At 44.0% G+C, this 12,898-nt stretch overlaps 1 pseudogene; it reads left to right on the forward strand.

The window, feature by feature from the left end:
• Positions 1-10,403: 10,403 nt before the first annotated feature.
• On the forward strand, positions 10,404-10,503 carry LOC142455745 (U6 spliceosomal RNA; annotated as a pseudogene).
• The last annotated feature ends 2,395 nt before the right edge of the window (positions 10,504-12,898 follow it).

A 12,898-nucleotide genomic window follows, 5' to 3' on the forward strand; every position in this document is an offset into this window, starting at 1 on the left:
TTATTTATTTGCTGTGGCAGGCATGAGTTTGGGGCAACCTTTTATTTTTATTTATTTATTATTTTTTTAAATTTTAACAATTTATTAGGGGCTCATACAATTCTTATCACAGTTCATACATATACATACATCAATTGTATAAAGCACATCTGTACAGTCTTTGCCCTAATCATTTTTTTCTCCTCTTTTCTTTTTTTACATTTTATTAGGGACTCATATAACTCTTATCACCATCCATACATATACATACATCAATTGTATAAAGCACATCCATACATTCCCTGCCCCAATCATTCTCAAGGCATTTGCTCTCCACTTAAGCCCCTTGCATCAGGTCCTCTTTTTTTTTTCCCTCCCTCCCCTTTCCCCCCTCCCTCTATTTTGTCATATCTTACACGGTCCACCATCTCCCTTCACCCACTTTTCTGTTGTCCGTTCCCCAGGGAGGAGGTTATATGCACATCCTCGTAATCGGTTCCCCCTCTCAACCCCACCCTCCCTCCACTCTCCTGGTATCATCACTCTTAGCACCAGTCCTGAAGGGATAATTTGTCCTGGATTCCCTGTGTTTCCAGTTCCTATCTGTACCAGTGTACATTCTCTGATCTAGCTGGATTTGTAAGGTAGAATTGGGAATCATGATTGTGTGTGTGTGTGTGTGTGTGTGTGTGTGTGTGTGTGTGAGTGTAGGCAGGAGGTGGGTAAGAAAGCATTTAAAAACTAGAGAATTACTCAAGAGTGAATCTGACCACATAGTTAGTCAGCACCGATATACTGCACCATGACTGGCTCATCTCCTCCCTGAGACCCTTCTGTAAGGGGATGTCCAGTTGCCTACACATGGGCTTTGTGTCTCCACTCTGTACCCCCCCTCATTTACAATGATGTGATTTTTTGTTCTTTGATGTCTGATACCTGATCCCTTCGACACCTCGTGATCACATAGGCTGGTGTGCTTCTTCCATGTGGGCTCTGTTGCTTCTGAGCTAGATGGCCGCTTGTTTACCTTCAAGCCTTTAAGATCCCAGACACTATCTCTTTTGATAGCCGGGCACCATCAGCTTTCTTCTCCACATTTCACGTTTTTTGAAACCAGAAAATCACTCATACACATCAGTTTTTCTCCTAGCACTGTCCTTATAAGCTGTTTTCAACATCACAACAGCATTTTTCCAAAACAAGAAAAAAAAAATTGACAGTCACTGTGTTCTCTGAAATGGGGCATCATAAAAAAACAAGGATCAAGTGAAACTGCTTTTATTGAAAAAAATTATCTGTGACCAAAGAGAACCTTCTGAGGTGACGTCACTGGGTGCACTAATTCAGACCAAATTACTCACCTAGTGGGAAAACGAACGTGCATACTAAGAAAGCTCTGTCCAGCAGAGCTTTGTTTTAGGCGGGGGTAACCCCTCATATACTCTAGGTAGTATTTTGGTTTGGGGGAAGTTGTTTTAATTTTCTTCAATTTTAACCAGAACTTGTAGATGAGCAATTCCTTGATGGTCTGTTCTTCATCAGCCCTTGATCTTGCCTTAACTGATGATTTGAACTTCCCCGTGGGGTCTCCTACATATGTGGTCAGATTCACTTTTGACTAATCCATCTGGTGAGGTCCATGTGTGTAGTCTCTGTTTATGTTGTTGAGAAACGTATTAGCAATGAGAAAGTCATTGGTCTTGCAAAATTCTATCATGCCATCTCCAGCTTTCTTTCTATCACCACAGTCATTTTGAAGCTTGTAATCTTTCCTCGTTGCTTCTAACCCTCGAATTCCAATAACCAATAATTACCAATGCATCTTGATCGCATATTTGATCAGTTTCAGACCAAAGAAGTGATAGAATTCTCCAATTTCTTTAACACTGACTTTAGTGGTTCTGGGAGAAGTTTGAATAATAGTTGATTAACTGGTCTTTTTTGTAGGCATGTAGATATCATATCATAGGCAGCATTGTACTTCAAGATAGATATTGAAATGTTCTTTTTGGTGATGAATTGCAATGCTATCCCTCTTGAATTTGTCATCATAGTGAACCATATTGTCTGATTCAAAATGACCAATACCAGTCTATTTCAGCTCATTAATGCCTAGGATACTTGTCTTTATGTGTTCTATTTAATTGCTGATGATTTCCTATTTTCCTGGATTTATTCTTGTATGCCACACATCCCACATTATCAATGGATGTTTGCAGCTTGTTTTTCTCTCATGTTAAGTCATCACTCATTAGCCAAGGAAGGTCCTGAAAGCATTCCTCCAGCCCCATCATTAAGATCTCATGGGAGCTTCCAGGCTGAAAACAGACTAGGAGGAAGGAATAGGCAGTCCACTTGTGAGGGATTGAAAAACAATCCCCCCTCCCCCAAAGCCACACTGCTAGTAAGTTGATGCCAGCCCATAGCAACCCTATAGGACAGTGTGAAAACGCCCCTTTACGTTTCTGAGGCTGCAAATCTTTATGGGAGCACACAGCCTTATCTTTCCCCTCTGGAGCAAATGGCGAGTTCAAACTTTGGGCCTTGTAGTCCATTGTATAACTGACTACATCAGCAGGAATTTAAAAAAAAATCATTTTATTGGGGGCTCATACAACTCTTATCACAATCCATATATACATCCATTGTGTCGAGCACATCTGTACATTTGTTGTCATCATCATTCTCAAAACATTTGCTTTTTGCTTGAGCTCTTGGTATCAGCTCCTCATTTCCCCCCTCCCCTCCTGCTCCCCCTCCCCCATGAACCCTTGATAATTTATAAATTATTATCATTTTATCATATCTTACACTGTCCGACATCTCCCTTCACCCACTTTTCTGTTGTCCGTCCCCCATGGAGGATGCTATATGTAGGTCCTTGTAATCAGTTCCCCGTTTCTACCTCCACCTCCCCCCACCCTCCTGGTAATGTCACTCCCACCACTGGTCCTGAAGGGATCATCTGTCCTGGATTCCCTCTATTTCCAGTTATTATCTGTACCATTGAACATCCTCTGGTCTAGCCAGATTAGTAAGGTAGAATTGGGATCATGATAGTGGGGGTGGAGGAAGCATTTAGGAACTAGAGGGAAGTTGTATGTTTCATCCCTGCTACACTGCACCCTGACTGGCTCATCTCCTCCTCAAGACTCTTCTGTAAGGGGATGTCCAATTGCGTACAGATGGTTCTTGGGTTCCCAATCTGTACTCCCCCTCATTCACAATGATTTGATATTTTTGTTCTTTGATGCCTGATACTTGATCCCTTTGACACCTCATGATCACAGAGACTGGTATACTTCTTCCAGGTGGATTTTGTTGATTCTGAGCTAGATGGCCACTTATTTACCTTCAAACCCTTAAGACCCTAGGCGCTATATATTTTAATAACCGGGCACCATCAGCTTTCTTCACCATATTTGCTTAGGCACCTGCTTTATCTTCAGTGTTCATGTCAGGAAAGTGAGGATCCTGGAATGCCAGTTGAATAGAACAAAGTGTTCTTGTATTGAAGGAGTACTTGAGTGGAGGCCTAATGTCCATCTGCTACCTTAATACTAAATCTATAAATATATACTCATAGATCTATTTCCCAATCCTCATATATAAATATATTTACATATGAACATGCCTACATTTAGACCTCTATAAATGCCCTTTGCCTCCTAGTTCTTTCCTCTATTTCATTTTACTTTACTCTTGTCCCATTATCATGTTCAGTCTTCATTTGGGTTTCAATAATTCCTCTCAGATACATTGCCCTTGATCAAGCCCTACCAGGTATCCTACACTCTCTTCACCACCGATTTGGATCACTTGTTGTTCCCTTTTCCTTGGGTTTGTTAACACCACTTCCTTCCCTCCCCCTCACCTCCCCCTCTCCCATGTCCCCCTGGAATTATTGGTCCCATTGTTTTCTCCTCCAGATTGTTCATCCAGCCTATTTTATTTAGACGGACTACAGAGATAAGAACATGCACAAAAACAAGACAGAGCAAAACCAAGCAACAAAATAAAACAAACCAACAATAAAAAGCCAATGACAAACACAAACAAACAAAAACACAACACAACAACAACAAAGACAAGCCTGTAGTTAGTTCAAGGACTGTTTGTTGGCCTTTAGGAGTGTTTTCTGGTTGAGTCTGATGGGGTGTCACGCCCTGGCCCCAAAGTATATTCCTGGTGTCCCCTGGGGACTTTATTGCTCTGTTGCCCTTGCTGTTCTTTTGCACACCCTTAGTGTTTTGCCTCAGGGTGGTGGGATCAGATTGGGTGATATTACCACACTGTGTCTCCAGCGTTGTCCCTGCAGGGCTATGGGTCAGTGAGGGATGTCATGTCTCATAGTGGGCTGGCCATATGGTCTTCTCTGAGGATTGGCTGCTCTGGGTGGGAATATCGTCCTCAAGGCTTGGTGGGCCAGGATTTGCCCCACTCTCTCTTCCTCCCCATCATTTGCTCCCGTGTGCTCTGATCAGACATGTCCCTCTCCCTGAGCTGCAGCTTCAGTGCTGTCCTCTGAAATAAATTCTTCTGGGGGGAAGGGCAGATGTCCTCATACTTGGGATTGGGGATGGCACCTCAGACCTCTCCCCTGGTTTCCTACTCTATGCCAGAATGTTGCATTCACATCCTGGAGCACTGGGTTGAAGTCTGGTCCCTCTTTCCTTGTGGAGATATAAGCGATACCCTCCCCTTGGGAAGTCTAGTGCCCTTTTCCCCCACTACCCTTTTTTCCCCTCCTTTTTCTCCCTGCTTTTTAGTTGGCTACCATATGTATGCCTGGATTTGGTCTGCCCCCTGACATAATGCTTTGTCCTCACCCCAGGAATGTTTGTATACAGTAGCTTTTTCCCTATGCCCCCTTTGTACTTTTTTTTTTTTTTAACTTACCTCAGCGGACTCATGTTGTACTTGTCCTTTTGTGCTTGGCTTACTTTGCTTAGCATGCTTTCCTCCAGTTCTTCCCATGTGGCGATGTGCTTCATACGTTCATCACTGCTTTTTAGTGATGCGTAGTACTCCATTGTATGTATGTACCACAATTTTTTAATCCATTCATCAGTTGATGGAAATTTGGGTTGTTTCCAACTCCTTACAATTGTGAACTGTGCTGCAATGAACATTGGAGCACAGATGTCTGGCCTTGGTTTGTTTCTTGCCTCTTCTGGGTATATGCCCAGTAGGGGGATTGCTGGGTCATATGGTAACTCAATTTCCATCTGTTTTAGATATCGCCAGATGGATTTCCATAGTGGCTATACATACTTACAGGTCCACCAGCAGTGGATGAGAGTTACTGTCTCCCCACAGCCCCTCCAACACTTGTTGCTTTCTGATTTTTTGAATTGGGCTACCTTTGAGGGTTTTCGGTGGTATCTCATTGTTGCTTTAATTTGCTTTTCTCTTATGGCTAAAGATCGGGGACATTTTCCCATATGTAATTGGCCATTCAGATTTCTGCCCTTGTGAAACTTCTGTTCAGGTCCTTTGCCCACCTCCTTAGTGGGCAATTAGTATTTTTTTTCTTTTTGGAAACTAGCAGAGTATTGTAGGTTTTAGTAATAAGGCCTTTTTCTGGTGTGTCATTGCTAAAGATGTTTTCCCAGTCAGTGGGCACTCTTATTACCCTCTTGGTGAATTCTTTCGGTGTACACCGGTGTTTTATCTTCAGTATATCCCATTTGTCAATTTGTGCATCCTCTGTGTTTGTGTCCTTCCCTATTTCTGATAGCCTATGTATTCCCTGTGCCAAAGTTCTCCAGTTGGTCCCAATTCCCTCATTGATGGCCCTAATAGTTTGGGGTTTTATCTCGAAGTTGATGATCCACTTTGAGTGTATTCTTGTGCATGGAGTGAGATAAGGGTCTTACTTCATTTTCTTCAGGTAGATATCCATTTTTTCCAGCACCACTTGTTGAAGAGGGCATCTGCTTCCCATTGGATATATATATTTTTTGACCCTTATCAAAGATCAGTTGTCTGTATGCTGATGATTTTATTTCTGGGTTTTTTCCATTGGTCTGAATATCTGTCATTATACCAATACCATGCCGTTTGACACCTGTGGCTGTATAGTATGTGCTAAAGTCAGGCAAAGCAAGCCCTCCCACTGTGTCCTTCTTCTTGAGGAGTTCTCTACTAATTCTCGGCTTTTCCTCTCTGCATATGAAGTTGGTAATCAGTTTTTTCTCTATCTTTGAAGAAAGATGAGGATAATTGTATCAGGATCGCATTAAACTTATATAATACCTTAGGGCAACCACCAGGAATCAGCCACTGAAAACACCCAAATAAAGCTGGTGTTTTAAAATTTAAAAACATGCAGTGGTTTCAACGACTTATTTTAGCTATATTAAAAAAGGAAACTAATTCAATTGTTTCTAGTTTGCTTATTTTATATACAAGGGCTAAAAATATTATGCTTTATTCAGATTACAATTCAACTGAATATGACTTGATATATCTCTTAAAATTAGAATTGAGTGTAGCAATACTGCATAACACTACTTCAAAAACATTTGCTGCAGCAACAACAAAAGTAAAAGCTGCTTCAAAGCAAGCAAAGTCAGTAACATTATAGAAACTTTAAAAATATTTTTTTAGACAGGCAAGAGTAAGATTTGATTAATTTAATCTTATGATCCATTCTTGAAGATGTACAAATCATAATTATACAACCTAGTGAGTTTGTACATGCATACCCCTGTAATCACCTCACAGATCAAGATAGAGGGCATTTCCCTGATTGGGAATACTACTCAGTCAGAAAGAGAAATGAATCTTGATACAGATTATAATGTGAACCAAGCAGCAACAGACAGATCTGCAACTATTCAGAGGCTAGTTTTGTTTTGTTTCATGTCTATCTATATAAGATAGGCAGGATAAACAATCATGAGGAGAAAACAAGGAGATTGATGGTTCCAGGAGTGGACAGGGGAGAGGGGAGGTGGGCGAAAGGGATGGGGACCCACAAAAACCAGGGACAATGAAACAACAAGAGACCTAAAATCCATGTCAAGGAGGGTATATATATATATAATCGTTTTATTTGGGGCTCATACAACTCTTATCATAATCCATACACACATCAATTGGGTAAAGCACATTTGTACATTCATTTCCCTCATCATTTTCAAAACATTTGCTCTCCACTTAAGCCCTTGGCATCAGCTCCTCATTTTCCCCCTCCCCTCCCCCTCCTTCCTCCCTTATGAACCCTTTATAATTTATAAATTATTATTATTTTGTCATGTCTTACACTGTCCGATGTCTCCCTTCACCCACTTTTCTGTTGTCCATCCCCCAGAGAGGAGGTTATATGTAGATCCTTATAATATGTTCCCCCTTTCTACCCCACCTTCCCTCAAGGAGGGCATATTATGCCTGGTGGAGTTCGATCAGGTGCAATGTAGCTGAGAGGAAGTACAGAGAGCTGAATGAAGGTGGAACATGACAGTGGGACAGGAGAAAAGTAAAAGGAAATAGAGGGAAAAACTAGGAGGAAAAAGACATTTATAGAGGTATAAATATAGGCATGTATATGTGTAAATATATTAATATATAACAATAGGGGTATAGGTCTATGTACATATATTTATGGGTTAAGTATTAAGGTAGCAGAATGACATTGGCCTATACTCAAGTCTTCCCTCAATGCAAGAACACTTTGTTCTAATAATCTGGCATTCTGTGATGCTCACCTTTCCAACATGACAACTGATGACAAAATGGGTGGATGGTGCCTGGCTATTAAAATATATAGCATCTGGGGTCTTAAAGACTTGAAGTTAAACAAGTGGCCATCTAACAGGGAAGCAACAAAGCCCACATGGAAAAAACACACCAATCCATGTGATCTCGAAGTGTCAATGGGATCGGGTATCAAGCACTAGAAGACCCAAAACAAACAACCATTTCTATGTGAACGAAGGGGATCAGAATGGAGACGCAAAGTCCACCTGTAGACAATTGGACATCTCTCACAGAAGGGGCACAAGGAAGAGATGAGCCAACCAGGGTGCAGTATAACACCAATGAAACACACTACATTCCTCTAATCATTAATGCTTGACACCCACACCCTCACTATCATGGCCCTAGTTCTACCTTACAAGTCCAGCTAAATCAGAGCATGTACACTAGTTCAGGTAAGACTTATTGACTTGGACTGAACTGGGTTGGCATGCTTTCTTAATGTACCTTTTATATAAAAGTCTCTCATACACACACACACCCACAGGCACACACGCTCTCTACACACAGAATCCAGGACAGATAGACCCCTGAGGTACAATAATGAGGGAAGGTGGGGGGAGAAAGGGGGAATCGATTGCATGTATAACCCCTCCCCCAACAAGGGGACGAACAACAGAAACATGGGTGAAGGGAGACAGCGGATGGTGTAAGATGTGAAAATAAAAATAATGTATAAATTATCAAGGGTTCATGAGGTTGGGAGGGTGGGGTGGGAGGGGAAAAAGGAGGAGCTCAGGTAGAAAGAAAATGTTTGGGAAATGATCTTGGCAACATAGGTACAAATGTGCCTGATACAATGGATGGATGGATGAAGCTTGAAGACAGTACAGCGAGTGCAGTAAGTCTAATGTAGTATGACCTCGCTGGCATGCAATGATGAGCAAAGCAAGTGTGGAGCCGCCACATTTTGTGAGTTGTTAGCAGGGATAGAAGCAAGCACTTCTGATAAAGACCAAGGACGACTGCTTCCAGCATAGATTGCCCTGTGAAGACAAGGACCTCCGGAAGCAGAATGTGCTCCTCTCTGGGAGGCTGAAGGAGATCGAAGGGCTTTGGAGTGAGCGTGGAAGTTAAAACCTTCTTCTTCTTCTTTTTAATTTTTTTTTTTGGATCCACATATCTAGCTGTTTTGGAACACATTTGTTTTCTTTCTTGAAATTCGAATACAGGACTGCTCCAGTCACATCACAATGAAAAGAAAACGAAAAAGAGAAGTCTTCACTAGACGAATAAACATCATAAAAGGAGAAAAGAGTGTTGTCAAGATTTGGCTTAAAAAAAGGGGTGGGGGCAAAAAAAAGAAGAATTTTGTTCTATCTGAACTCATAATTCACAGGCATAGAAGCAGCGATCAAGAAATCAATGTATTGCAAATTGGGCAAGCCGACTGCACGAAACCTCTGTAAAGTAAAAGGCAAACATGTCACTTTGGGGACTAAGGTGTGCCTGAGCCAGGGCAAGGTGCACTAAGGTATTTTCAATGACCTTATATGTACATGAAAGGTGGATAATGAATAAGGAAGACCGAAGAAAGACTGACGTATTAGAAAATGATGCTGTTGCAATGAATCTTAACAGATGATGAATCTTAACCGTAGGCAGCTAAAAAATGAACAAGTCTGTCTCGGAGGGAGTGCAGACGGAACGCGTTTTAGAAGTTAAGATAGTGTGACTTTGTTTTATGTACTGTGGACATATTATCAGGAGGGACTGTCAGGGAAGCCAGCCCCTAACATCATCACGGGTCCGGTAGGCGCAATTGTACAGTGACAATAAGTGAAGATTATAGTAAAGTCATAGAGAGCATGAGAGATAGAAGAAGTTGAAATAATGGCATCAGACACATTCCATGGTAGCATGCTCACCTCAGCTTCACTTGGTGGTCCATGTGGAGAGAGTGATGCAAGCCCCCTAATTACAGGTGACAACATGCATCACAGGAAAGAGTTGTGCTATGGATAATACAGTAAAAGTAGGAGGGTGATCTAGGGGTTCATATGTTATTGGAAGAGGAGGTAATAGGTGTATACATGTGACAACATGGGCAGATCCTAGATTCAGGATGGCAGCCTAACTTTGGATGTCACTGAGTAGGTTTGACCTGGTCTCTTGCTCACTATAGAAACTATTGTTAGTAGGGTGTAAACCCACCCTGCAGGGACCAAACTGATGGCTGCAGCCTTTAGGGAGAAGTAGCCTATTGTCCTTAACAGCAAGGAGTGGGCCCTACCTGTGGTGGGACCAGACAGTAGTCTGGCAGCTGACTGCCTTCAGGGAGGGAACTTGACAATCATTCACCATTAGCTGCAAGCAGTGTCCTAAATCTAACATATATTTGGGGGAGACGATCGGGAGAAACCTTTCTTTTTCCCACAAGGGACCTGGAAAGGGACCTCCTGCTTGGCAAGGTCAAGGGCCCATGAACAAGAGGAAGACCCTCCACAAGACAGACGACTCAGTGCCCACAAAATGGGCTTCATCGCAACAATTGTGCAGATGGCGCAGGGGCGGGCGGGGTTCGGTTCCGTTGCCCAGAGCGTCACGGGGAGTCAGAGTTACTTGGGTAGCATCTAACCACAAGAAGGGTTATTTGGAACCTTGTTTTGTCCAGTTGCCTTTTTTACCCCAAAGTTATCGTAAGCTACGATGGTATGGTGCTTCAGGAGGATGATATAAGTCTGAAAATTGTTTAGAGACAAGATTAGCATGTCCCCTGTGCAAGATGACACGCAAATTTGTGAAGCATTCCATACATTTAAAAATAATAATAATTTAGAATGAAACTTGAATGTTTAAAGAAGAATTGTATACCTTGTGTCTATGTGATGTCATTTCTAATTTCTAAATCAAATGCAGTGGGCAGTATAGTGTCAACACGCTGGGGGGAGGTCCTTAGGGATACATAGACTGGATCTTGAATAAGCGTTTGACAAATCGGTCAGGGGGACGCTCACAATCTCCCTGCTGAGCACCACAACATGCCTAGCCGTTTGGTGTGACTGTGCTACAAGATGATGGTGCTCGAAGGCTAATGCTGAACCGGGCCACCCAACCCGTCAGCCAAGGGCACAGGAAGGAGAGTGATAGGTGGCTTCTCTGCTCGGTGTCGCTCATCCAGAGAGCCCCATATTCGGCAGTCAGCGAAGCACACGAGGGTCCGGTCAGCTGGGTGCGGACAAGTACCGGTGCTCATGGAAGAAATGAGGGGGAGCTGCTTGTTGTGCATGGGACTGTGCTCTGACTCACTGAGATACTTTAATTCAGGCCTCGTTTCCTTCCTTCGGATCACATGAGAATGAGAAGCCGGTGGCCATTAGGAAAGGGCCGCAGAGAGGAAGTTCCTTCAGCAGAAGCCTGTGGGAAGGTGTGTGGGAGCCTGGCAAACTCTACATATACTCAGAGGCGCCCTGCCTCTCCGAGAGAGGCCTGTTGGGTCAGCATCCTGGCAGGGCCTCCGGGAGTGAAGGACTGCTTTGAAGAGGGAGACCTCCTCCAGGTGCTTTCTCGCCCACCTGGGTTTCTGCTCCTGGATGCAGGTAAGCAAAAATGAAAGGGTTCCATGAGGTGATGGCTGCAGAGCAGTGTGGCCTGGCACTTGGGAGTACAAACTTCCCACTCCCCCAAGCCTGGGCTTTGTCACGTAGAAGTTGTATGACCTTATTTCACCTTACTCTGTCATCTTCCCACCTTTGCATATGTGCATGCTACTTTTAGGAGCCCTGGTGGTGCCGTGGTGATGCATTGGGTGGCGAGACCCAAGGGTAGAGGATTGAAACCACCAGCCGCTCTGTGGGAGAAAGAGGGGCCTTTCTACTCCTGTAGAGAGCGTCCGCCCAGAAACCCACAGAGGCAGTTCTGCTCTGTCCTGTCGGGTCACTACGAGTTGGAACTGACTCAACCGCAGGAGCCTTGAGTTGATGACTCCCCTCCAGGGGACCTGACCTGGCTCCTGGACTTGGCCTTGACCTCCCTCCTACCTTCACTAGGACTCCTTGCTTGGGATTGCTCCCAATTCATCATCATGGCTTATGGATTAGTCAGTATTTCTACTAGAATTCAACTCCTCAAAAGAAAGACTGCCTGCTCTTGCATCCCCAACCCGTCAGCACAGTGCCCGTCAGTCAAAACCAGTTGCCACGAATTCTGTTCCAATCCATGCGACCCAGCTGTGTCAGGGCAGAACTGTGCTCCTCGGGCTTTCAATGATTGGTTCTTTGAAAGCAGGCCATCAGGCATTGCTTCCAAATCACCCCTGGGGGACCTGAACCTGGAACCTTTGGTTAACAGCCAAACACACCAACCATTTACACTGCTCAGGGACTCCGGCAGATAGGGAGTGCTCACTTCATGCCCAGGAACAAAAGAAAGGCTGGCCAGGTGAGGAGTGCGGTCGGGTCTCATCCTCCTCGTGACTGAGCTGAGCCATTGCCCAGACAGCGAGGATCTCGGCTGAGCACAGGGCTGTGTCTGCAGCCTGCTCCTGCTTGCTCTTCCCGGCTTAAATCAGCCAAACTCCGCTTCATCTCGTGGCTCACCATTTTGGGGGGAACATTCCCCAGAATGCTATGATTTCTAGGGACACAAAGCCAGAAGGAGTGAGAATCCAGCTAGAACAGCCTGGCAAGGGCTTTTGGCATTAGATAAGTGGCATTCTGGATTGAGGTCAGGAGCCCTCATGGTTACGTGCTGGGGCTGCTAACTGCAAAGCCAGCAGTTTGAAACCACCAGGTGGGGGGAAAACCAAACCAAACCAAACCAAATCAAACCAAACCTCGGCTCTCTACTCCCATAAAGAGCTACAGTCTAGGAAACTCACAGGGCAGCTCTACCTTGTCCTCCTGCGTTCTTATCACTTGCAATCAACTCCAGGCAGTGAGGGAGGGAGGTTTCCGTCAGGATTTCAAACCCTACCCCCACCCCCAACCAGCGCTCCCATGGAGAAAGACGAGGCTGTCTTTTCCGGTAACATTTCAGAAATCCTACGCGGGTCAATGAGAGTCAGAATTTGCTCCATAGCGATAGATTATGGGTAGAATTCTCCAAAGTCCACCTACCACCCTACTTAAGTTCTTACTTTTTCCTTTGCTTCCTTTTGGAGATGTTCCTGTTAAGCGACGTCTCCTGTAGAAGAGATTGCCGGGGCACGTTTTGG

This window comes from Tenrec ecaudatus, chromosome 8, assembly GCF_050624435.1.
Source record: "Tenrec ecaudatus isolate mTenEca1 chromosome 8, mTenEca1.hap1, whole genome shotgun sequence".
Taxonomy (NCBI): domain Eukaryota; kingdom Metazoa; phylum Chordata; class Mammalia; order Afrosoricida; family Tenrecidae; genus Tenrec; species Tenrec ecaudatus.